This window comes from Lepisosteus platostomus, chromosome 5 (genome assembly GCF_059453375.1).
Source record: "Lepisosteus platostomus isolate fLepPlt1 chromosome 5, fLepPlt1.hap1, whole genome shotgun sequence".
Classification (NCBI taxonomy): Eukaryota; Metazoa; Chordata; class Actinopteri; order Semionotiformes; family Lepisosteidae; genus Lepisosteus; species Lepisosteus platostomus.
In genome coordinates, this window is record NC_142615.1 from 13,901,343 (window position 1) to 13,926,438 (window position 25,096).

The 25,096-nt window shown below is 50.5% G+C and overlaps 1 long non-coding RNA gene and 1 other non-coding gene across 2 annotated transcripts; one reads left to right on the plus strand and one right to left on the minus strand.

Moving 5' to 3' along the window:
* The first annotated feature begins 10,026 nt into the window (after positions 1-10,026).
* On the plus strand, positions 10,027-14,813 carry LOC148663785 (uncharacterized). The gene is made up of 3 exons (XR_015936443.1): positions 10,027-10,093; positions 13,737-13,810; positions 14,664-14,813. It is a non-coding gene; the product is annotated as an uncharacterized LOC148663785 (long non-coding RNA).
* A 4,978-nt stretch (positions 14,814-19,791) lies between these two features.
* LOC148663786 (U7 small nuclear RNA) lies at positions 19,792-19,849 on the minus strand. The gene has a single exon (XR_015938891.1). It is a non-coding gene; the product is annotated as a U7 small nuclear RNA (small nuclear RNA).
* Positions 19,850-25,096: the final 5,247 nt, after the last annotated feature.

Here is a 25,096-nt window from a genome sequence, read left to right on the forward strand (position 1 = left end):
TGGTGTCCTGTCCAGGGTGTGTGAGTGTGTGTGTTCTGTGATGGACTGCTGTCCTGTCCAGTGTTTGTATGTGTGTCCTTTGATGGACTGGTGTCCTGTCCAGGGTGTGTGTGTCCTGTGATGGACTGGTGTTCTATCCAGGGTGTGTGTGTCCTGTGATGGACTGGTGTCCTGTCCAGGATGTGTGAGTGTGTGTGTCCTGTGATGGACTGGTGTCCTGTCCAGGGTGTGTGAGTGTGTGTGTGTCCTGTGATGGACTGCTGTCCTGTCCAGGGTTTGTATGTGTGTCCTTTGATGGACTGGTGTTCTGTCTAGGGTGTGTGTGTCCTTTGATGGACTGGTGTTCTGTCCAGGGTGTGTGTCCTGTGATGGACTGGTATCCTGTGAAGGACTGGTGTCCTGTCCAGGGTGTGTGTGTACTGTGATGGACTGGTATCCTGTGAAGGACTGGTGTCCTGTCCAGGGTGTGTGTGTGTGTGTCCTGTGATGGACTGGTGTCCTGTCCAGGGTGTGTGTGTGTCCTGTGATGGACTGGTGTCCTGTCCAGGGTGTGTGAGTGTGTGTGTCCTGTGATGGACTGCTGTCCTGTCCAGGGTGTATGAGTCTGTGTGTGTCCTGTGATGGGCTGGTGTCCTGTCCAGGGTGTGTGAGTCCGGGTTGTGATGGACCTGTCCTGTGATGGTCTGCTGTCCTTTCCAGGGTGTGTGTGTGTCCTGTGATGGACTGGTGGATCACAATATTAATTCTCCTCCTTGATTCCCTCCTTCATCGCCAGAGTGAAAGCGGGACACGGCAGTAAAAGCTCAGCCCTGCGGGTGGTGGTCCTCTCGGCCACACGGGGGCGCTGTGGCCCCACGGGGGGCGTTATGTTCAAGTCCCGCTGGGAATCGCACTGACGCGGCGGAGTTCGTGAACGTCCCAGACAACAAGAAAACGAGAGAGAGAGAGAAAAGGTCGTTTTCGGGGTTCAAGAAGCAACCCCGAGATTCAGGGAGTTTCCCCGCTGAGCTTACTCTGCCGAAAACACGCAGGTTTTATTTTTTTCCCGTGTCCCCCCCCCACACACACAGCCCGTTTCTGTAGCGTGAAGTTGTGTTTTTTTGCGCGGCGGTCGGTGAGGGGCGACATTTTATTTATTTATTTTTTTCCCACGGTCTGAAACAGAAACGGCCGGGTGGTGTTGTAGAGAGGTCGACGTGCCTGGGTTTCCTCGTCTGCGAAGCCCGTTTTTTTTTTGGGGGGGGGGGGGTCGTGAGGTCCCACGCAGCGCTCGGAAAAGAAAATGGCGTCTCTTTTCCCCGCAGGACGGGGGGGACCCGTGTTTTTTGGACGTGGCGTGGCCCGAAATGTCCGCCCTTGGGCGCTAGAGGGGGGTGGAGGTTGGTCTTTCTTCGACTTGGGGGTCGGGGGGGGTGCTACTTTCACTGAACCCCACCCCACGGAAACCCGTGTTGGACGTGGGGGTGCTGAATGCGCCCTCGACGTGATTTTGTCTTTAAATTCAAGTGCAGCTTTTGTCACCCTTGGGCCGGAAACAGCTGGACCCGTTTCCCCTGCCTGTCCGAGGTGGCGACTACCGGGGTCGTACAGGGACACCCGGCTGGCCGCCGAGAGTTGGAAAAATAAAATGTCCGCCCCCCCAAAAAAAAACAACCGCGAAAAATGGCGGCCATTTTTGTTTCGCGGCCGAGCCGTGAGCGCGTCGGGGGCTGACGTCACGGGGGCGTCACAATGAGCCGCCTGACGTCACAGAGCGGCGGATTCTAGCGGGGGGCGGCGCCGGAGCCCCGTGAGCTCAGAGGAGTGAAGAGAGAGGAGGAGGAAAGAACTATATAGCGCTTAATAAACAGAATCGCTCTTCAGTATCCCCGTGAAATCGGTAAGTCAGTCAAAAGCGCCGCTGGCAAGAACTAACAAAGTAAGTGGAGAAATAAGTTGTTTTTTTTTTACCGTTACTCCACTCTTATGGGTGTGATCGTGCTGTAAAAAGATATTGAGAGGAGGTGCACCTCTACACAGAGGGTGGTGGGGGTGGGGAACAGGCCGCCCAGTCCGTGTGGTTGAAGCCGATACCCTGGCTCCTCTCCAGACACAGCTGGGTGAGCTCCTCCAGTCAGGACAGGTGGCTCTACTGTACACAGAGGGGGGTGGGGGTGGGGAACAAAGCCGATACCCTGGCTTCTCTCCAGACACAGCTGGGTGAGATTCTCCAGTCAGGACAGGAGGCTCTACTGTACACAGAGGGGGGTGGGGGTGGGGAACAAAGCCGATACCCTGACTCCTCTCCAGACACAGCTGGGTGAGCTCCTCCAGTCAGGACAGGAGGCTCTACTGTACACAGAGGGTGGTGGGGGTGGGGAACAAAGCCGATACCCTGGCTTCTCTCCAGATACAGCTGGGTGAGCTCCTCCAGTCAGGACAGGAGGCTCTTCTGTACACAGAGGGTGGCGGGGGTGGGGAACAAGCTGCCCAGCCCTGTGGTTGAAGCCGATACCTTGGCTTCTCTCCAGCCACAGCTGTGTGAGCTCCTCCAGTCAGGACAGGAGGCTCTACTGTACACAAAGAGTGGCGGGGGTGTGGAACAAAGCTGATACCCCGGCTTCTCTCCAGACACAGCTGGGTGAGGTCCTCCAGTTAGGACAGGAGGCTCTTCTGTACACAGAGGGGGGCGGGGGTGGGGAACAAGCCGCCCAGCTGTGTGGCTCCGCCCCCTCCCCTCCCCTCTGTGACTCTGGTTGTCTCGGCAGGACGATGGACCGACAGAGATGCCGCACGGCCGTGCGCGGTCGCAGCAGGACCCGGGCCCGGCGAGGCATCGTAAGTCCACCCCTCCCGCCCGCCGTCCAGCGTCCAGCGTCCAGCCCTCCTCCGACTGGCCTCTCCGCCCCCAGCAGAGCTCGCTGTATTATAATAATAATAATAATAAACTTCACTGATAGAGCACCTTTCACACACATAGCAGCGCAAAGCGCTTGACAGACCAGGTCTCACGGTAACACCTCCAGACGAGGAGAGACACTTCCAGTGGTGATCTTGACTGAGGACACGCCTCGGCTCAAGAGACAGGGTCGCAGGTCCATTATAGCCTTCTGAGAGCACAGATTGCCTCTGAACGTCCCAGACTCTTACTGGACACACTGTACACACTCACCTGTCCACACTCTTACTGGACACACTGGACAGGCCGAACCCGGACTGGCAGCGGGAGAGGTCCCGGCCCAAGTCCCGGTGCTTTTCCGTAAGTCTCACCTGGTCGCCTTCCGCGAGACTGGACCGGCCGCCCTGTGGTGGGCCCGGTGCCCCACATCTACCCTACAGCTCCCCACACTGACCCCTAAACTCCCGATACCCTACAGCTCCCCACACTGACCCCTAAACTCCCGATACCCTACAGCTCCCCACACTGACCCCTAAACTCCCGATACCCTACAGCTCCCCACACTGACCCCCACAGTCCTGATGGCCGAGAGGTCTCTGCTTGCTGTAGTGATTGAGTGAGCTCTGTGGACCTGACCTTTGTCTTGTGTCCTCGTTTCCAGCGTCTCCTAGTGGTCCGGCATTTCACACGACCTGAAGGTGAGATCTGGGGAGGAGACAGAGCACCCCCTAACACCCCTGAGCTGGGTTACAGGGTAAGACAGCTTCTTACTGTTGGACACACCTGTCCACACTCTTACTGGACACACTGGAGACACTCGCCTGTCCGGACTCTTACTGGACACACTGGACACACTCACCTGTCCACATTCTCACTGGACACACTGTACATACTCACCTGTCCACACTCTCACTGGACACAGTGTACACACTCACCTGTCCAGGCGTAGTCTGTGCTCCTCATCCCCCCTGCGTTGTGTCTCCCCCTCTCCCCGCTGGACAGAATCCTGTGGTGTCTTCGTGTCTCCCCGAGCTCGTCCAGAAGCTGGAGAGGGCGGCCGAGCTGCAGCTGGAGCTCCCGGGGTCGCCCGGCTCGTTCCGCTCGGTGTCCCCCCCCTCCTCGCCCGAGAGCCCCCTCCGCTCCCCGCCCCCGGCCCCCCCCTCCGGCCCCCTCAGGCCCCTGACCGCCCCGCCCCGCCGCCCCCCCTTCCTCGCCGCCATGCCCCTCGAGCCCCCCCTGCTGCCCGGGGCGGTGCCCCTGCCCCTGCCCCCACCCGTCCTGCCCCCCATCGCCCGCCTGGCCCCGCCAGGCCCCTCCTGGGGCTCCCCGGTGCGGAGGGCAAGGAGAGAGGCTGAGATGTCTGACGAGGCAAGTGGGGCAGAGTCTGTCCGTCTGTCCGTCTGTCCGTCCATCTGTCCGTCTGTCCATCTATCCTTCTGTCCATCTGTCCTTTTCTCTGTCCTGTCCTTCTGTCCTTTTCTCTGTCCTTCTGTCTTTCTGTTCTTTTCTGTGTCCATCTGTCTTTCTGTCCTTTTCTGTCTTTCTGTCTTTTTCTGTCTTTCTATCCATCACTCTATCTATCCTTTTCTCTGTCCATCTGTCCTTCTGTCCATCTGTCTTTCTGTCCTTTTCTGTCTTTCTGTCCTTTTCTCTGTCTTTTTGTCCATCTGTACTTCTCTCTTTCTGTCTTTCTGTCCTTCTGTCTGAGTCTCTCTTTTTCTCTGTGTCTGTCCCTCTCTCCCTGTCTCTCTCCCTGTGTCTTTCCATGTCTCCCTGCTCTCTGTCTGTCCTGCGTTGTCCCAGCTGGGTCTGTCTCCCTGTGTCTCTCCGTGTGTCCCCCTGCTCTCTGTCTGTCCTGCGTTGTCCCAGCCGGGTCTCTCTCCCTGTGTCTCTCCGTGTGTCTCCCTGCCTGTCTCTCTGTCTGTCCTGCGTTGTCCCAGCTAGGTCTCCCTCCCTCCTCTGTCTCTCCGTGTGTCTCCCTGCTCTCTGTCTGTCCTGCGTTGTCCCAGCTGGGTCTCTCTCCCTGTGTCTCTCCGTGTGTCTCCCTGCTCTCTGTCTGTCCTGCGTTGTCCCAGCTGGGCCTCTCTCCCTGTGTCTCTCCGTGTGTCTCCCTGCTCTCTGTCTGTCCTGCGTTGTCCCAGCCAGGTCTCTCTCCCTGTGTCTCTCCGTGTGTCTCCCTGCCTGTCTCTCTGTCTGTCCTGCGTTGTCCCAGCTAGGTCTCCCTCCCTCCTCTCTCTCTCCGTGTGTCTCCCTGCTCTCTGTATGTCCTGCGTTGTCCCAGCTGGGTCTCTCTCCCTGTGTCTCTCCGTGTGTCTCCCTGTCTGTCTCTCTGTCTGTCCTGCGTTGTCCCAGCTGGGCCTGTCTCCTCTGCTCTCTGACTTCAGCTCTGTTCGCCGATGTCCCGCCAGCCCGTCTCTCTCTCAGCCTGTCTCTTGACTTGCAGGATGAAGAGGAGGTGGAGACAGCTCTTCCGGCAGGAGAGAGGAAGGAGGTCAGTGCTGGTCCCACCCTGCCCCCTGTCCTGTCTGTGGTGGAGTTTTGCCGTCTTGTCTGTCCCTGGGTCTCAGTGTCTCTCTCTCTTTCAGCCCTGTCTGTCAGTGTCTCTCTCGTCCTGCTGTCTGCCTGTCCCTGCCTCTCTGTCTCTCTCTCTTTCAGCCCTGTCTGTCAGTGTCTCTCTCCTCCTCCTCTCTGTCCTCAGTGTGTCTCTCTCCTCCTCTCTGTCCTGTGGTTTCCAGTGGGTCAGTATTAGTGGGCTACACCTAGGCTCACTCACTGCGAGTGTGATCTCAGCAGAGTCTCTGTGCTCTTGGGACACTTGACTCACCTGTCTCTCTCTTTCTCTCCCTGTGCTGTCCCTCTCCTGCCCCCTCTCTCCCTCTTTGGACTCCAGCTGGAGGAGGTCCAATCACCACCTCCTGTGAGACAGAAGAAAAAGAAGGTGGGTAATGCTCTGATCCTCTCTTTACTCCTGTCCAGTGTCCATTCAGTGTGTGTGTATGAACCCCTCTCTCTCTCAGTGTAGTGTTCATGTACTGGAGTGTCCAGTTAGTGTGTCTGTATGAACCCCTCTCTCTCTCAGTGCAGTGTTCATGTACTGGAGTGTCCAGTCAGTGTGTCTGTATGAACCCCTCTCTCTCTCAGTGCAGTGTTCATGTACTGGAGTGTCCAGTCAGTGTGTCTGTATGAACCCCTCTCTCTCTCAGTGCAGTGTTCATGTACTGGAGTGTCCAGTCAGTGTGTCTGTATGAACCCCTCTCTCTCTCAGTGCAGTGTTCATGTACTGGAGTGTCCAGTCCGACTCTTAACGTGACTCTCCTGTCTCTGCTTCAGAAGCGCCGATGCGTCTTTTTGATGTCCCTGAGCTGCGTGTCGGTGGAGACAGAAGATCAGGACGAGCCGATGGAGGTGGCGGAGACCGTAGCTCAGGAGAGGAAGAGCGAGGGAGAGGAGGAGCAGGCTGCCGGGAAGGACAAGAAGAGGAAGAGGAGGGGCGGGTGAGCAGACAGGGGGGTGCCGCCCGGTCATGTCTGTGATTCAAGGAGGAGTCTCCTCTTGCTGTTTGATGTCATGGTGACGTCTGTGTCTATGTCCCTCACACCTGCAATAACAATATTCTTTCCAGGTTCCTTTCCTGGTTCTGTACCTGCTAAGATCTGGACTGGACTGGACTGGACTGGACTGGACTGGACTGGACTGGACTGGACTGGAGCTGAGGGACACCAGACGACTGGACTGGAGCCTAGGGACACCAGACTGGACTGGACCGCAGCTGAGAGGCACTAGACTGGACTGGAGCTGAGGGACACCAGACTGTGCTGGACCGAAGCTGAGGGACCCCAGTCTGGACTGAAGCTGAGGGACCCCAGATGTGCTGGACCGAAGCTGAGGGACCCCAGTCTGTGCTGGACCGAAGCTGAGGGACCCCAGTCTGTGCTGGACTGAAGCTGAGAGACCCCAGACTGTGCTGGTCTGAAGCTGAGGGACTGCAGACTGGACTGCACTGGAGCTGAGGGACACCAGACTGGACTGGACTGGAGCTGAGGGGCCCCAGACTGCACTAGACTGGAGCTGAGAGGCCCCAGACTGGACTGGACCAAAGCTGAGGGACCTCAGGCTGTGCTGTACCGAAGCTGAGGGACCCCAGACTGTGCTGGACCGAAGCTTAGGGACCCCAGTCTGGACCGAAGCTGAGGGACCCCAGTCTGTGCTGGACCGAAGCTGAGGGACCCCAGACTGGACCGAAGCTGAGGGACCCCAGTCTGTGCTGGACCGATGCTGAGGGACCCCAGTCTGGACTGAAGCTGAGGGACCCCAGACTGCACTGGACTGAAGCTGAGTGGTCCCAGACTGGACTGATGACCTTTTGTTAAGCATCAATAAATTTTTTTAAAAAAATATCTGTTTAGCTTTTGGTTTTTTCCCTCCTCCCCCCTAAGATTGCTGCTGGGAGAGGTGTGAGTGGGGCCAGCAGGGGGCGCTCTCACCCTGCGGTCTGTGTGGGTCCTGATGCCCCAGTATAGTGACGGGGACACTGGACTGTAAACAGGCGCTGTCCTTCGGATGAGACGTCAAACCGAGGTCCTGACTCTCTGTGCTCATTAACATTCCCGGGGTGTCTCTGGAGAAGAGTAGGGGTGTTACCCCAGTGTCCTGGCCTGATTCCCCCCCTGGTCTTTACCCATCATGGCCTCCTTATCACCCCCCTCTCTGAACTGGCTCCATCCCTCTGCTCTCCTCCCCACTGAGAGCTGCTGTGTGCTGAGCGGACTGGAGCATCATCCAGGGGGGGCTGCACACTGGGGGGGCTGGAGGGGATCCCCCTGACCTGGGAGGAGCTCTGAGTGGAGAGTCCAGACTTATTAATTATTAATATAAGAAGTTTTCACAACCCGGACTCGTGAAGGTACAGGCTCCCTTAATCCAAATGGGAATAGGAGTTCTTTTTTTCTTTCTTTTCCGGACGTCAGTTGTATCGTGTCCTGGTGATTTCTCCCGTTTCGAACGGAGTTTAATGTCGCGTTTCTACTTTATTAGAGAGAGGCACTGAACTTTGGGGAACGTGACATCCACCCAGTATTACTAGTACGTTGATAAATATAAATGTTATTTTTCCCCCTGTATTATACCTCGCGAAATATAACGATGGCCAACTCCTTAAGTCGAAATTTAAACCCTTATCAGCTACAAGACAGTCCGTCAACATCGCCGACCTTCGGTATGACGTTGGCCGAAGGGGGTAGGGTAAGTACGTCACAGCCGGGGGAAGCCCCTATCACGTGAGAGGGGTGCGGCGGGCGACGAGCCCCTGGGAGCGAAGAGAAGCTGATTTGCGTGGGGTGTGGAAACACTACACGACCGGGCAAGCGAGCCGTTTTTTTTTGTTTGTTTTTTTCCAGAACATCAGAACAACTGCAGAGATGACCATCGATCCACTCCGGACGTTTCCTTTTTTGTCCTCTTTGGCCTCCAAAATAAAAAAAAAAACTGGGATCCATCGTGGCGTTGCCAAATTAAAACGTCGACCACATTTCGGGCTTTCGTGGTGTCCATGATGAAACCGTCATGGTTGTGTAAGGATACGTTACGTCACAGACCGGCGGCGCTCGGGCGTGAGGACTATCGTTACGTTTTTGAAACGGGCATGTCAGACAAGATCTCTGACAAGATCTCCGAAAAACCCAAACCTGTAAGATTCAATTTCAACTGAGTTTGTTTTATATAGCGCCTTTCACAACAAGAATGCCCCAAGGCCCCGAACAAAGGAGTTGTTCCACACCCCCGCCACCCTCTGTGTACAGTAGAGCCCCCTGTCCTGACTGGAGGAGCTCACCCAGCTGTGTCTGGAGAGAAGCCGGGGTATCGGCTTCAACCACAGGGCTGGGCGGCTTGGGCTTGTTCCCCACCTCCACCACCCTCTGTGTACAGTAGAGCCTCCTGTCCTGACTGGAGGAGCTCAGCCAGCTGTGTCTGGAGAGAAGCCAGGGTATCGGCTTCAACCACAGGGCTTGGCAGCTTGTTCCCCACCCCCACCCCCTTCTGTGTACAGTAGAGCCTCCTGTCCTGACTGGAGTGACAGTAGAGACGGGGTTCATGGGTTATCTGGAGGGGGACTTCGCTCCAACAAAACGCCCAGCCCTGCTGCTCCTACCTCGGACGGAAGACACTTTCCCCAGCTGCTCCATCGTCTTCTCCCTGCGGGAGACCGGCCGCCTGCCGGATCGGGGGGCGCTGTCGCTGGGGCGGGCCGCGGCCCCGACGTCGAGGGGCTCACGGGGGGGGGGCGCCCTGCTCGTCGTTGGCACCGGCGCCGCGTTCTCTGCCGCCGCCAGCACCGCCACCACCGGCGTCGGGCTGCGGGCCTCACCTGGAGGCAACACACCGGCTTCTTTTAACAGATCACCTCGGGAATCGGGAACAACGGAGCTGTGTGCGGCCGTCTGTACGGAGGGGTTCAGCGCGGGGGGGCTCCGGGCTCGGGTCTGGACCCGGGGGGGGACTGTCTGTGTGGAGTCTGCATGGTCTCCCTGTGTTCTCCGGGTCCAAAGACAGGCTTTTGGGCTAATTGGCTTCTGGGAAAACTGGACCTGGTGTGTGTGTGTCCTGTGATGGACTGCTGTCCTGTCCAGGGTGTGTGAGTGAGTGTGTGTGTGTCCTGTGATGGACTGCTGTCCTGTCCAGGGTGTGTGAGTGTGTGTGTGTCATGTGATGGACTGCTGTCCTGTCCAGGGTGTGTGAGTGAGTCTGTGTGTGTCATGTGATGGACTGGTGTCCTGTCCAGGGTGTATGAGTGTGTGTGTCTGTGTGTCCTGTGAGGGACTGGTGTCCTATCCAGGTTGTGTGTGTGTGTCCTGTGAGGGACTGGTGTCCTGTCCAGGGTGTGTGAGTGTGTGTGTGTCCTGTGATGAACTGGTGTCCTGTCCAGGATGTGTGAGTGTGTGTGTCTGTGTGTCCTGTGATGGACAGATGGTACCCAGCCTGGACACCCATGAGACACTGGCTTCCTCAGAAGACTCTCACGGAGGGCACACTGTCCCTAACCCGGGTCCAGAAGAAACTACAGTGATCTATAATTCCTGCGCCTCGGAAGGGTTTATGACGTCTATATCCGGCGCCCGCGCCCGCGGACTGGCGGTTCGGCGTCGCGCTCCGCAGCTCGAGCTTCGGTGCGAGGCAGGGCGGGAGGGAGTCGATGTGGCCTCGGCGCCATCTTTGCTGGTGAGTCAATTGTGACCGTTGCGGTACAATAAACCATCAATAAACCTTTTCCCACCCCGACCAGTATTTCTGTTGCGGCCCACGTCCCTTACAATCGACAAACTATAAAAAAAACAGTAGCCCTTCGCAACATTACACGCCATTTTTTTTATTTTAAACGTCCGTTAGATACGCAGGTGGCTCGATACCTGTCTTAACCTCGCCGGCGTCTTTATACCGGCAAGTTAATTTTATTTGGGGTCCCTCAGAATTGTGACAGAAATGTCAGTGAACCACAATAAAAAACGAAACTTTTTTTTTAAGGCGATGAATGGATTTTAAGAGTAACCGTGTAGCGACTGACGTAAGGAAAAAAAAGTTGTCTTTCCCTACGAAGACGTTTTGGTACAGGACTTTCTTTAAATATCAGTTGTGCATAGCGTTTTACAAAAAGTTGATGATGATCTTGGAGATAATTGCAAAGGAAAATTGAGATAACTACCAAAACATTACGTGTGAAACGACAGGACAGAACTTTGAACCCACAAAGAAACAAAGGTATGAAATATTGCCTCGTCATGGGGGGTTGATAATTGTAATAAGTGTTCCTAATTTTCGGAAAGAAATGTATATTATGGGAGTCACACGTGAGATTTAGTGTATATACGTTTCATATTGTGGATATATACGGGGTTAAAAAGTGGAATGAGTATGATTATAAACTCGTGTGTCCTATAATCAGATCATTTTTGAACAAGCTTTGATTAGACAGGTGAAAAACAACATCATAATATATTCTCACGTCTGAATATCAGCTTCTCCCCTCTGGCCAACATTTCAGGGCTCCCAGGTGTAGATCCCAAATTGAAACAAATATTCATTTGTTACCCAATTAAACAGTTAATAGAAGTGAGTGACCAGGGTAAATAAAGGTGGGTCAGTGTAAACTGTTTATTCTGGACCAGACTTCGTCATGTGTGATATGTCATGACTTCTTATATTAAGTTTTATCTTTATATTTAGTTATACATGTGTAATAGATGCGATGTGTGTCCATAAAAAGGTTTCTCCAGGGGAAAATCAAGTTGGTTTTAAAACCGTGTTTCCTTTGTAGGGTACGTTTGCATTCCAAGTGTGGGGTTTTTGCCTTTTTATCATATTTTGGATGTGAATCCGTGGTATTTTTGGTGAGACAAGTTGCCTTTCTTATACGCGGAGGGATCTGCTCGTGAGATGTCCGCCCGGTCCATTTCTGAGCTCAGTATAAGGTGTAGAAAGCATGACTGTCATCATAACCCGCCTCTCACCCAGGTGTGGAATAATGTTGTGACTATTGCTTCAGCAATAACATGCTGATTGCATGTTTCTAGATGGGTATAACAGAGATCTCAACTACTGAGGGGCTGAGCTATATAATTGCTAACACTTATATAGCGCTTTTCTGGACACCCCACTCAATTCGCTGCACAGGGAATGGGGTATCCCTCTACCGCCACCAATGTACAGCCCCCACCTGGATGATGATAATAATAATAATAATAATAATAATAATAATAAACTTTATTTTATATAGCGCCTTTAAAGGTGGCTTCTCAAAGCGCTTTACAGGATGACAATAACAATAAATAAGAAGACTACAACAATAAATAAGAAAATTTCACAAGACAGGACACAATTATAATTACAACAATAACAGTAGATGAGACTGTGGAAGATGGTATTAAGAAGAGCAGAGTGGTGAAGAATGGAACCAGTTAAGTAAAGGCTTTTCTGAAAAGGAGGGTTTTGAGTCTGGATTTGAAGGAGTTTAGAGAAGGTGACTCTCTAATATCCTTGGGCAAAGAGTTCCAGTGCTTGGGGGCATAGCAGGAGAAGGCCCTGTCGCCACTACAATGTAGACGGGCTTGGGAGGGCAGAATTTGAAGAGCGGAGGTTGCGAGGTGGGGAGTAGGGCGATAAAAGTTCAGACAGGTATTGAGATGCCAAGCCATGTAAAGCCTTGTAGGTGAGCATGAGGATTTTAAAGTCTACGCGGAATTTGACCGGAAGCCAGTGCAAGGACTCCAGGATAGGAGTAATGTGAACACTTGCACTAGACCTGGTCAGGATTCTGGCTGCTGAATTTTGGACATACTGCAGCTTGTTCAGAGTAGATTTAGATACCCCAGGGAGCAGAGCATTGCAGTAGTCAATTCGAGAGAATACAAATATGTTGATCAGCTTTTCAGCCACAGTTAATGATAGCATAGGGCGTAGTCTTGCGATATTTCTAAGGTGGAAAAAAGATGTTTTGACAGTATGCTGTACATGTGGGTCGAATGTTATGCCAGAATCGAATATAACCCCAAGGTTTTTCAATTTTGATTGGAGCTCAAGTACAGAGCCATCTACAGACAGGGTTACAGGACTGGCTTTACGAAGTTGATGGGGGGTACCAATAAGCATGACTTCAGTCTTGTCACAGTTAAGATGAAGGAAGTTTTGAGTCATCCAAATTTTTATGTCAGAGAAGCAATTAGATAGAATAGAGACAGCCACATCAGTGTCGGGTTTGGTATGGATGTATATTTGAGTATCGTCAGCGTAAAAATGAAAGCTGAGGCCATGTGATCTTAAAAGCTGACCAAGTGGGAACATGTAAATGCTGAAGAGCAAGGGGCCCAGTATTGAGCCCTGAGGGACACCAGACTTGACAAGACCAATTTCAGACCTGTACCCATTGAGAGAGACAAAGTGACAGCGATCAGTGAGGTAAGACTTAAACCATTTGAGGGCAGTGTCAGAGACTCCAAACACAGTCTCGAGACGAGAAAGCAAGATGTTATGGTCAACAGTGTCAAAGGCAGCACTGAGATCAAGAAGGATGAGTATGGAAAGAGAACCAGAATCAGAAGCTATTAGGAGATCGTTGGTGACTTTGACTAAGAGGTGGAAGGCATGCAACTATGATGCGACGGCAGCCATAGTGCGCCAGAACGCTCCCCACACACCAGCTCTCAGTGGGGAGGAGAGCAGAGGGATGAAGCCAGTTCAGAGAGGGGGGTTATTAGGAGGCCATGATTGGTAAGGGCCAATGGGAAATTTGGCCAGGACGCCTGGGTTACACCCCTACTCTTTTCGAGAGACGCCCTGGGATTTTTAATGACCACAGAGAGTCAGGACCTCGGTTTTACGTCTCATCCGAAGGACGGCGCCTGTTTACAGTATGGTGTCCCCCGTCACTATACTGGGGTATCAGACCGCAGGGTCAGCGCCCCCCTGCTGTCCCACTAACACCTCTTCCACCTCTTATTAGCCAATGAAAAATGGTAGCTTCCTCAGAGACACCGCAGGAAGACAGGAGTTTGTGATGAAAGTTCGAGAGGGATGGCCACACCCTAGTTCGGTCAGACTCGGGTGTCGATATTTTAGCAATCACTCCTGACTCCTCTCCTGAAACACTGTCAATACTGCTCGTGATCCCCCTCTCTCCCTCGCGTCCCTCTCCCACCCCGTCTCCACCTGTGTAGCTGCCCCCCCTGGTCACTCCTGCTCGCTGTGCAGGGGGGGTCCCAGCCTCCTCGTCCTCTGGCCAGGAGCCCTCAGCCAAGCGGGTTCAGCCAGATCATCACTCCATGATCCTTTCAGTATGCTAAATTCCTGGTGTTGTTTTTTTTCTCCCCAGAAAACTGACTGTCTGCCCCACCTCTGCGCTAAGTGGACGATGAAGTCAGGTTCCAGTGTGCCTGGTGTTTACAGGTAATACTTCAGACTGGTTGGCCTCACCTCGGGGTGTCTGGGCGTTTGATATTATACAGTTGCAATGCTGAGGCCTGTGACTGTGATGCTGTAAGGCTACAGGAGTCTCTCTGGAGATCCTGAGTGATTTCCGGCGTTCGTGCGGAAACACAGCCCCACCCTCCCGCGGTGTCCAGTCCGCAGAATTTCCTGGAGACGTGGTCTCGCCGATGGGCGACCCCGCCAGCGAGAGACTATCTGAGGCACGATGTTCTGTACGGTTCAGTTAATTAGACGCGCACAGATGTTGAGCTCATCGTCCTTTTAATTGTGCCATCTATGCTAACTGTAGCCGAGATCGAACTATCAAGGTGACAGATCAATAATTTTAAATTAAATAGATGCATGATATTGCTAGCGCTGATGCAAGAGGCAAGTCAGAGGAACTGAACACAGAATGGATAGGAGTCGCAGTGAGTGAGAGAGGAATGAGCTAAATTATTTAAGAGAATTAAACCACTGAAGAACAGGAGACACAGTGAGAGAGAGGAGATCACAGGAAATACCTCAGTAACAAACATACTAACACACAGGACAGGAGACACAGTGAGAGAGAGAGGAGATCACAGAGAATCCCTCAGTAACAAACCCACAGGACAGGAGACACAGCGAGAGAGAGGAGATCGCAGGAAATACCTCAGTTTTAAGTGCAGACAACCGGACAGGAGACAGAGTGAGGAAGAGTAAATGAAACACAGTAGGATTGATAGGAGACGGGTTATGAAGAGATGGGACACATCTCTTCATAAAGAGATGTGTCCCATCTCGCTGAACTCACTGGCTGAGTTAATTGACGCTGCTGTTTCTTTGGCAGATGAAGTCGGGGTCCAGAGTTTCGCTGACGTGGCAGAACCGTCCCAGCTCGGTCTCCTCCCATTCCTGCAGGTCAGTGCCCCTTCAGTCAGACCCTGTGTTCGGGGAGACACACAGGGAAGTCGCACACTTTGAAAAAAGGCTCCAGAGACATCGCTGAACCACAGAATAGCTCCTGAGCATTTGTGCACCTTTTGGAATTCTTCACGTATAGTGAAAGGTGAAAATAAAACCAAGAATGGGTGACGCGTCTTTACACAGAGGCGGGTGGGGAACAAGCTGCCCAGCCTTGTTGTTGATGTCGATACCCTGGCTTCTCTCCAGATACAGGTGGATTAAATCATGGGTCCAATTAATCACTAACTACCAGACAGGCTTGAAAAACCGAATGGCGTTCTCTCGTTTTTAACCTTTCTTCAGTTCTTAGAAAACCTGCACGCAGAAAAAAAATAATTTGCATTTTTTTACTACTTCCAACGGTCAGGTCTGTGGGTATTTAAATCTGACTAGAATGTGTATTGTTCAAAATCTCTTGTTCACTATCAGTGTTGTTGTTTTCAGTGTCATTCTCATTACTCCTGTGGGTTTTATACTGTGGTAAAGAGTTAAAAAAGTCCTCACTTTGTGCTGCTCTCGGTTTGTTGACGGTGGCGTACTCCACATCACTGTTGGGTAGTGTGATGTCTGTAGAGAACAGGATACGGGTCAATACTTATGTTAACTTATACTATACAGGATAAGACTTACATTAACACCATACTGAACAACAGGACTCACCGTTCACACTTGTATTGATACTTTTTTGATCAACAGGACTCAGTGTTCACACTCATGTCGACACTTATCACACTCGTATTGACACTGTACTGAACAACAGGACTCATTGTTCACACTCGTATTGACACTATACTGAACAACAGGACTCATGTCGACACCGTTCACACTCGAATCGACGCTGCTCACACTCGTGTCGACACTTGACACTCGTATCCAGTAATGATTGCCCAACCCACCACTTAGCAGAGCTCCCATTGAACTGGCCCTGATTATACAATGCAAGGAGAAGTCTTCTAAGCCAATACTTGTAACCAGAAAGAGGCTGTATTTCAATTATACAATATACAAAGCAATACCATTTAACACAAAGATATATTCCACAGCTCAGCATGCACATGATGAGATTCTTGATATTAGATTAGTAAAAACGATATCAATGCACTGAGAGACGCTTAAGAATAAAGATGCATCTACCTGACTGCATATTAGTTTTAAAAGGTTATCAGCAAATGCATTTAAAAGTAAAAATGTAGTCTTACCTCTTGATCGTAGTGGTGATTCAATATCCAGGACCTTAGTCAAGTCTCAGAGTTACTGTACCTCCTGTCTCGATTGCAGGTGAAAAGTGAAAGGTATATTGCACTCAGCAGAAAGTGACACCGAGCAAAGACTCCACCCCTCCCAGAAAACAGCACTTCCCTTTGGCAAAGCAGTGGGTGGAGGAAGCCTTTGCTACCATTATCAAACACAGAAATCGTTATAATTTAATTTTAAAAACATGGCTAAGCATGGGTTTAAAGTATATTCAACAGTGCAGGTGCATTCAAAGAAATAGAGTTTCCCAAGCCCTCGGAAAGAATTACCATTTCCAAAGATGTCTAGTCTCAAGCATTAACATCCAAAGTACCTGTCTTAGCTGGGGCAGGAAGTTTGCCAAGCCACCTGAAAGAATTACCATTTCAAAAGATGTCTGTTGTAAGCCAGGTTCAATCATTACCATCCAAAGTATCGGTCTTCCCTTGGGGCAAGAGGGTTTCCTGTGTGTCTAGGATGTGTACTTCCCTTAAATAAAGGATGAATATGGGTACCATAGGTATTAAATCTCCCAAAGCTCAGAGTTAAACTAAAAAACCCTTGGTGAGTGTGTTATAACATGGATGGGTATTTATAGTCCAGTGCCTCCTATTTTACTAGAGATTCTGTTTGGGATTCAGAACTCGGGATCAAACTACTCCTAGGTACAGAGTAATTTACACACCTTCCTGCTACCATGATCAGAGCAGTATTAGATTAAATTTGTCATTTATTGAAAGCCCAGTTTTTAACAATCATTTTCATTTGAACTTACTTTTTTCAAAGAAGGATCTGAGGTTCACTTCTTGAATTAAATCTTTTGACAAGAGGTAAGACTTCTATTTTACATTTAAACCCATGTTTAGCTGTGTTTTTTAGATTTAACTGAACCAATTTCTGTGTGTGATAATGTCCTTGAATTCTGACAACATCACACTAAATTACATGATATAAAACAGCTAATGTTTCTAGAGATAAAGTTTCTGGGATGCTTCTAACTACTTTGCATTACCAGGGACAGTTTAATTCACCTTGTACAGTACTGAAAGACCAAAATGCTTTTTTTTAAAGTTATTTAACATTTTATAGAACTTTGTCTACTATGGCAACATGATGAGCTTGGTGAAACTTGGAAAAATACTGCTTGGCCACTTATCTTAGGATAAAGATAGGATAAAGGTTTATCTTTTGCACCTACCTGCCCCCCAGGGAAGGCCAATGCTTTCTACGTTGATGGTTCCCTACAGTAGACTGTACCTTATCTTCAAAGGTAATGTATATTGACCCAAATCAGTTTTGGAATCCAATCTACTGACGAGATGGAGCACATCCTTTTTTCAGGATTTTAGCATCATACGTTTAGTATATTTAGTCCCTAATGCTGAAAGAAATGATCATTTGTTTAACACGCACGGGTCTGTCTCAAAGGATGCAGTGCTCCTGAAAGGGCTCTCAAACCCTGCATTTCAGATGCCTAGCTGTATCCCTCACATGTGGCACCTCAGAATGACTTCTAACCTTACCTGTGGTGTCTTCAGTCCCTATTGCTCAATGCATGGTGTACGTACTACATACATGTGTCTTGAGAATGAGGAATGGGCCCCTGAGACAGTCATTTGCCTGTTTCACAAATGATCGTATTTTACTAGAGATTCTGTTTGGGATTCAGATGTGCATTCGGATTTATTGGTACATGCCCAGGGCAGTAAGCAGTCTGAGGATTTATTTCCAGACAGCATAGAGCAGTGAAGCAGTGAAGTAGTGCATAAAGCATAAGCAATCATTTATTACATTAATATATGTGAAAACATTTTAGCATCATACGTTTAGTATATTTAGTCCCTAATGCCAAGGACTTCAGCAGTCTTACAACCACTGCCCTGTTTGCCTCGCCAGACACGATCTCTATTCTGTTGTAATCCACGATGTTCTTCAGGTGATTTATCATGTCCTTCCTCGCCTGTTGAGAGGCCATCCTGATCTCTTCTGCCGTGGCGTGCTTCATACACGCCCTCTTCAAGTGAGCAGGAAGCTGATCAAAAGTATTCAGGCACATCTTGCACACCAGGGGAATCCTCGTGGGTTTCCTTTGAAAATAAATAATACCATCTGTGTATAGAAACAAGCTAAGACTGATTTCTTAAATTATCCTTAATTTTCTCTCTCATAGTTTGAGCATAATGATTTTATTGTATTTATATAAGAATTGCTCATTGCTCCAAAATAAATAATGGTTTCATAAAAAAGTGAACACTTACTTGGTCTCAGTCACAGGCTTTCCAATAGAAGCCATTGTGGAGTTCAGCAACTGCAGGTCCTAGAAGTGGGGAAGGAATTTTAAAAGAGAAATTGAATTACAAAACAGAAGGAATGGCTGAGGGATCACTGAAATATATATATATACAAATTCCAAAGACTGAGTCCATATCTCCTTTAGGTGAGGACAGACTGGATCAAACAAAAACAACATTTGAAGTGAATTGCAAATGTATTGAGTTGTGATGCAACTGTAACTTGAACCTAACATGACTGGGGCGTGCATTTTTGAAATTGCATTTTCACAGCTGAAATACAAAATGAAGCTGATCGCAGTCCAAACTCAAGGTATTGTTGTAAAACTAAATATTCAACATGTTTCTACCTGTCCCTTTTCAGCTCACTCAGAAGTCCACAGCCTGCAGCCTGGTGCCTCTCTGTCTCTCCCCCTCCACTGGAGTGATCCAGCTCAGCTCTCTGAGGTTTGGTAGATACATCTTCTTCATGAGTAATGTAGGATCAACTTCTTCAGGCTGGAGGAAGGGCTTGCATTTCGGCAGTAGTAACTGACTGAGTAGTGACTTCTAGGACCTGGTCTTATCAGGTTGCTTTGCCACGTTTGTCAGTTCTGCTGAAAAGACCTGTCTCTAGGAAATTTAGGAAGCAGAAGAATGACTATCTGAAAGGTGACACGATCTGCTGGCTGTTTGATGTGATGTGATGTGATGAATGACACAGGAAATTCGAATTCTTGCAATAAGACAAAACAAGATCCAAAAACACTGGCAGGAGTGCAAAATGTGAGAAGATAAAAAGACACCTGTTTCTGCCCAATTTCAAACAGGGGATCTTGCGCATGTGTGATGAACATGATAATCACAATATTACAGAAATGACAGCAGCATTGAACATGACGAGACGTAAAAGATTGTTAATTCCCTTCAAATACTCAGTGTGTTTATTCTGCTGTATTAATTTACTGTGCTCATCCGGCAGTAACAAACCTGTTATCTACACATTGCTCCCAGAGCTGGATAGGTGACTCCACATTCTACAGCTCTCTAGCAAAAGAGGAAGTCAGACTACAGAAATGGAGTAAATCTCCTCTTCAGAATGTGGAAATATATTCCTGAGAGAAGTCCTTTCTCGAAGTTCAACACTCTCTGCAAGTCACCCATTCCCACCTTGCGCAGTGTAGTGGTTATCGCATTCTCTTAACACACCAAAGGGTTTCAGTTTCAAAGCGGGCGAAAACAAGTGATCACTTTTTGCACATTTGTCACTGCTGAGGTTGCTTTATGGGTCTATTTTCTATACTGTGCTGATCAATTGGAAATCAAATGGCAAAAAAGAACCGTTCCCACACCTAAGGTCAAATATTAGGAATCAAAACTGCTCGAGTGTATGGAAGCACACAGCTTTATTAAGATTTCCAAGTGCAAGATCTTTTTATTCCTAAAAGACCCTATTTATGTTGTATGAGAAATATTAATATTAATACAGAATCTTTTTTCACCAAATAAATGGGCTTCCTGACTTCAGAAAGCCTTCTAGACAAATACTAAAAGAGCAAAAATTCCATTTGGTAAATGAAATGAAAACACATACCCTACCAAACCTTGAGTACAGGCCATTCAGGGTGATAATACAAAACCATTTATAATTCAACAAATAAAACCTGTCAACTGCTAATCACCACTTATCATAAAAAAAATAAGTAGCAATACACAGTATGGGACTCTTGGGTGCAAGTTAAATCCATGCAAGAAGGGGGTGTAGTGTTATATTTCCAAATCAGATATGCAAATGAGAGATCTGGCCCAGCCAATCTCAAAGCTCCCTTGGTCTGGAATGGAGCTGCTCCCCTCTTCTAGTTATTCACACTGGAGTTAGGTTACATATTAGCACATTTCATCTAAATGAAATTGCTGCAGTTGCTGCAGAAACAAAAACGTAAACAAATGACCTGGACTGTGACCACACCTATTAGAATGTAGTTCAAAAGATAACTTGTAAACCTTGTCATAAGATTTTTTTGTTCTACAAAATATACTTTATTCCACAAAAAAAAAAACATCTCAAAAGGAACATCTCACACATATTAACACTCCATGTAATAAAAAACAACGGCGGAACGGAGATTGATTGTCCGTTATCAATCTTTGCAAGTGGGGGCGGATTTGCGCAATTAAGAGAGTCCCTCCAAACCTACCACTCGCTATCGTCCTTTAATCCCTGTATATCCCAAAGTCCTTTCCAGCGCTCCCTCGCCGTGGGGAAACCCCATTTGGCGACGTGGTGCTTCGTCCTCCTCCTGAGGTCCGCCAGGATCCTCTCCTCCAGCTCCCTCGCCCCCCACTTTATGTTGTGCCGGATGAGAGTGTTCCTCGCCTTCCACAGTCCTTGTTTTGTGAGGGACAGCAGCAGCCCCCGCAGGTCCTGTGTCCCCTTGTCCAGTCCAGTGGGTGCCAGCCCCCAGCAGAATGTACTGGTAACTGAGCACCGCATCCGTTCCCAGGAGTTGCATAATGTTGTCCATTCTGCCCCACAACGCCTTGGCGAAGGGGCAGCTCTAGAACACGTGCTCCTGAGTCTCCTCGACGAAACACTTGTCCCGGGGGCAATGCGGGTTCCTGGTAAGCGAGTGTCTGTAGAGGACCTCTCTGGTAGCCAGTCACTTGTGTACAGCCATCCAGTTGAGGTCCTTCAGTTGGTTGTCCAGTTCTTTCGGCTGCGTTCTTTCCCAGACTTGTCTGGGAACTCTTAGCCTTTTGTGGCGACCAGATGCCCCCTCACCTCTTTGTACAGAGCTCTGTGGTTGCTGCAGGGCTCTGGCTGTCTCGTGGCCTCGTACCTCCTGCTCCACTTGACAGCATGGGTGTAGAACTCCGGTCGCATCTCTGCCTTGGGCCCAGTGTTTGACCACTGGACCAAGTGCCTCATCGGGACGGAGAGCCACAGCCTGACAAAGTACTGGTACTTGTGGCTGATGGGCTCCCGCAGCGCCCAACAGAGGTTGCAGTAGAAGATGCAGTCGAGTTTCAGGGGGAAATGTGGGACATCTGGACCCCCTTCCTCGACCAGCTGACACATCCGGTTTCTCGTGATGTACTCGTACTTGCCGCCCAAGACGAAGCCGAAGATCATCCCTTGCAGCGCTCGTCTGAGTCTAGCCGGCAGTGGGTACACCACTTCCAGCTCGCATAGTCTTTACGGAACAGTGCCTTGAAGTCGTCTTCCTCCAGTATCTCCCGGTTCAGTTTCCAGTACCCACGACTGAATGCCGGCAGGTTGGTGTTAGCCACCACCGTCAAGCGCTCATGGTCGGAATACCACTCCGGGGACACCGTCGCAGACTCCAGGGAGCAGGTCGTGTGCAGAAAGATGTAGTCCAGGCGGCTGCACACTCCCCGGGAGTTTTTCCATGTCGTTCCGGTGTCGTTAGGGAGGCACCGTCTGAAACCGTCTACCGGGGAGAACTGCTTGAGTAGCAACTCCAGCTCTGCCGAACTAGCGTCGCTCCCCTTCTCCCAGTCGTTGTCCGGGAGACCTGTCTGTTGGTGGTGCAGCAGCTGGTCAGGTCAGCAAACACTTCCTTCCGGATAGAGGGTTCCGTCGGAGCATAGACGTTAATTGCTCTCAACTTCTGCCCCCTCCAGTCGATGTCTGCGACCAGGATCCGGCCCTGCACCACCGAGAAGGAGGAAACCAGCGTCATTTCTGGGTTTCCGAGGAGGATTCCCACTCCAGAAGAGTGGACACCTCCTACGCTCCAGCATGATTCTCCCTTCGTCCATTCCCTGGTGAATGTCAGCTTGTCGCTTTCATCCTTCAGGTGGACCTCCTGTAAGAAACAAACTGAGAAAGACTTTGAGGCCAGATCATGAAAGACTCCCCGTCTTTTCACCGGGTCTCTTAGCCCTCTCACGTTAGTTGTTAGAAAGATAAGTTTCACAGTCATGATTAAACAAGTGAAAGTTGAACCTCCTCTCTTTGTGCTTACAGTGGAAAACTTGGGACTCTACATCTGCGCACTGTTTAGCCTAGATGTAACTCCTCTCGTTCGGGTCCTGGGGGGAATATGCTGGGCTCCCTCCAGGCCTCGCTGGGGACTGAAAGGTAAACATGCTGGACAGGTCCAGCCCTACCATCAGTCCCGGCTCCAGGGCGGCTTCAAAGTAATCCTCGTCTTCCTCAAGGATATTCTCCGCCACCGCTTCGGGAAGGCTTTTTTCTTCCCTTTCTCCAGGAGTTTCCGGGACCTCCAGTTGCTCCTGGGCCTTGGGGGAGGGGGGCTCCACTTCCTGGGATGCCTCTTCCTGTTGTTCCTGGGGATTGGGGGAGGGGGTTCCGACTTATTGGGCTGCCTCTTCCTGTTGTCCTGGGCCTCGGGGGAGGGGGTTACCTCTTCCTGGGCTGCCTCTTCCTGTTGTCCGTGGGACTCGGGGGAGGGGGGTTCTGTTTCCTGGGCTGTCACTTCCTGTCGTCTTTGGGCCTCGGGGGGGAGGGTTTCCATTTCCTGGGCTGCCTCCTCCGGTTGTTCCTGGGCCTCGGGGGAAGAAAGTTCCGTTTCCTCTAGGACGAGGAAACGGTTCTCGCTTACCACTCTTTTCTTTTGTCCTTCCGAAGGTGGATCCGCCCTGCATCTCTTCTCCCCCTTTCTCTTTCCCTTCTTGCTGGGAGTTATTAGGGCCCTTCCTCCGGTCAGCCATTTTGTCCGTCGTCCTGGCGGCCATCTTGTGACACTGGTGCGGCTGGGGGTGTGACCTCGGCAGTTTCAGTTCTCTGCGGGGGAGGTGCGGGTTTTTTGTTCTCACCTCTCTCCCTTTGTCTTGAGACCGGTTTCTGCCGGCCGGCTTCCACCACCTGCGCAAATGAAGGTTTGCTTACCTTGCATTGGTGAAGGAGGTGTCCCTCGGCGCTGCATCCGTCGCACTTTTTGGCTGCCCGGCAGGTTTTTGCCAGGTGCCCCTCTTTGTTACAGCTGTGACATCTGACAATGTCACACGTGTTCTCCTTGTGACAGGACTTTCTGCACTTCTTGCAGAAATCCGGCATCCTGGGGTAGTAAAGGTACCCCCTGTCGGCTCCGATGTTGAAGCAGGCCGGGGGGTGCTGGAAACCGTCGACGCCCTCTAGGTCCTCTTTCAGGAGGACTCGGTACTGGCGTTTGCCGTACCAGACGCCGCAACTGTCCCTGATCTCCGTCGGTTTGCCCACCAGAGTTACTTACCTCCATAGGTACGCTGTTACCAGTTCCATTGGTACGTAGGGGTTGTATGTGAGGACTGTGATGGTCCTCTGGTTTGTCTTCCTCATAGGCTCCGGCCTGAAATCAGAGAAACGGGGGTGCTTACCTTTTTCTCTGATCATTTTCGTTGCCTTTTCATATGAGGCGACCGTGGCCATGTAGGCCTCCATGTATCTCTCTGCCTTGTTGTCTTGCAGGCAGTAGAGATCTCCGGCCACCAACTGCAGGATCCCTCTCAGGAAGGTAATGAAAAAGGATTTCGCAGTTGGCATCGTCTCTGTTTTCTTGGTCCAGTGGAACCGGATCAGTGTCTTCTTGTCTGCCATCTGGAAAGGAGAAAAAAGAAAAAAGGAGAGAAAGAGAGAGAGCAAGGTCCTGTGGAGAGGAGGGTTTAGCTGCTAAAGGAGCAGCGAGGGAGCCCTGGCCTTTGTCCTTGTGGGCAAAGCCCAGCTAGGTGCAGGCGCAGGAGGAGAGAGAGGGAGGGAGCGGATAGTGCTTCCGTGTCTCGAGGAAGAAAGTAAGCACCGCGGGCAGGCCACGAGTACCTACTCCCAGCCAAGAGGCCAAGGAGGCAGAGAGAGAGAAAGGGAGAGGGGAGAGGAGAGAGCAGAGAGAGAGAACGTTGCTGCCGGATCCCACCCAGCTCAGCTGCTGCTTGGCCTTAACCCCCTAGGCTCAACCTAGGGTGATACCAGCTCAAGCGCTCTTCAGGATCTTCGATCGCCTTCTAGAACTTTGGAAAGACAAGAACTGCGGGCATGCCACTTGAACTTGATCTTAGCCAAAAGGCCGATAAAATTGGATTCCAGCTCACTGGCCCTGCAAAACTTAGTTCAAGACTTTAAACTCTCAGACACATATAGATGTATATATCCCACAACAGCAGGATATACATGGTCAGGGAGGAATAGCAGCTCCAGAATTGACTATTGCTTTGTCTCAGAGAGAGTGAAAGTTGTTGGGGTCACTCTTCAGCCTGTCTTCTTCTCAGATCATCAGGCTTTAGGGTGTAGAGTGGAACTCAAGGGCGGGACTGTCTTTGGCCCAGGCCTCTGGAAACTCAACAGAAAGCTGCTAGAGAACGAGGGGATTAGTATCCCGCTACAAGGAGAAACTATCACGGTGGCTGTCCTTGCAGTGTCTGTATGGGTCAGTAGGAGAGTGGTGGGAGGAGGTGAAGGTGAGGACAAAGGCCTTTTTCATGGCTGAGGGAAGGAAGGCTGCTGCCAGACGGAGAGGGGTGCTAGCCAGGAAACAGAGGCAGCTGCAGCGTCTCTACACGATGCTGCACAGTGGCTTCGATGTGCTCAAGGATATCACCCTCTTAAAAAAGGACATCCGGAGCATAGCGAAAGAAAGTAGTCGAGGAGTGCTGTTAAGAAGCTGAGTGCAGTTCTTGGAAGAAAATGAGAAGTGTACTCGCTTCTTTTTCAGGAAAGTGGTAGGCTCCAAGTCTGTCATGAAAAGTGTAGTTGATGAGGAGGGAAGAGAGAGAACAGAGCCGAGTGCTATCCTCTCCTGCACCGAGGCCTTCTACTCAAGACTGTACAGCTCTACAGAGGTAAAGGATGAAGAAA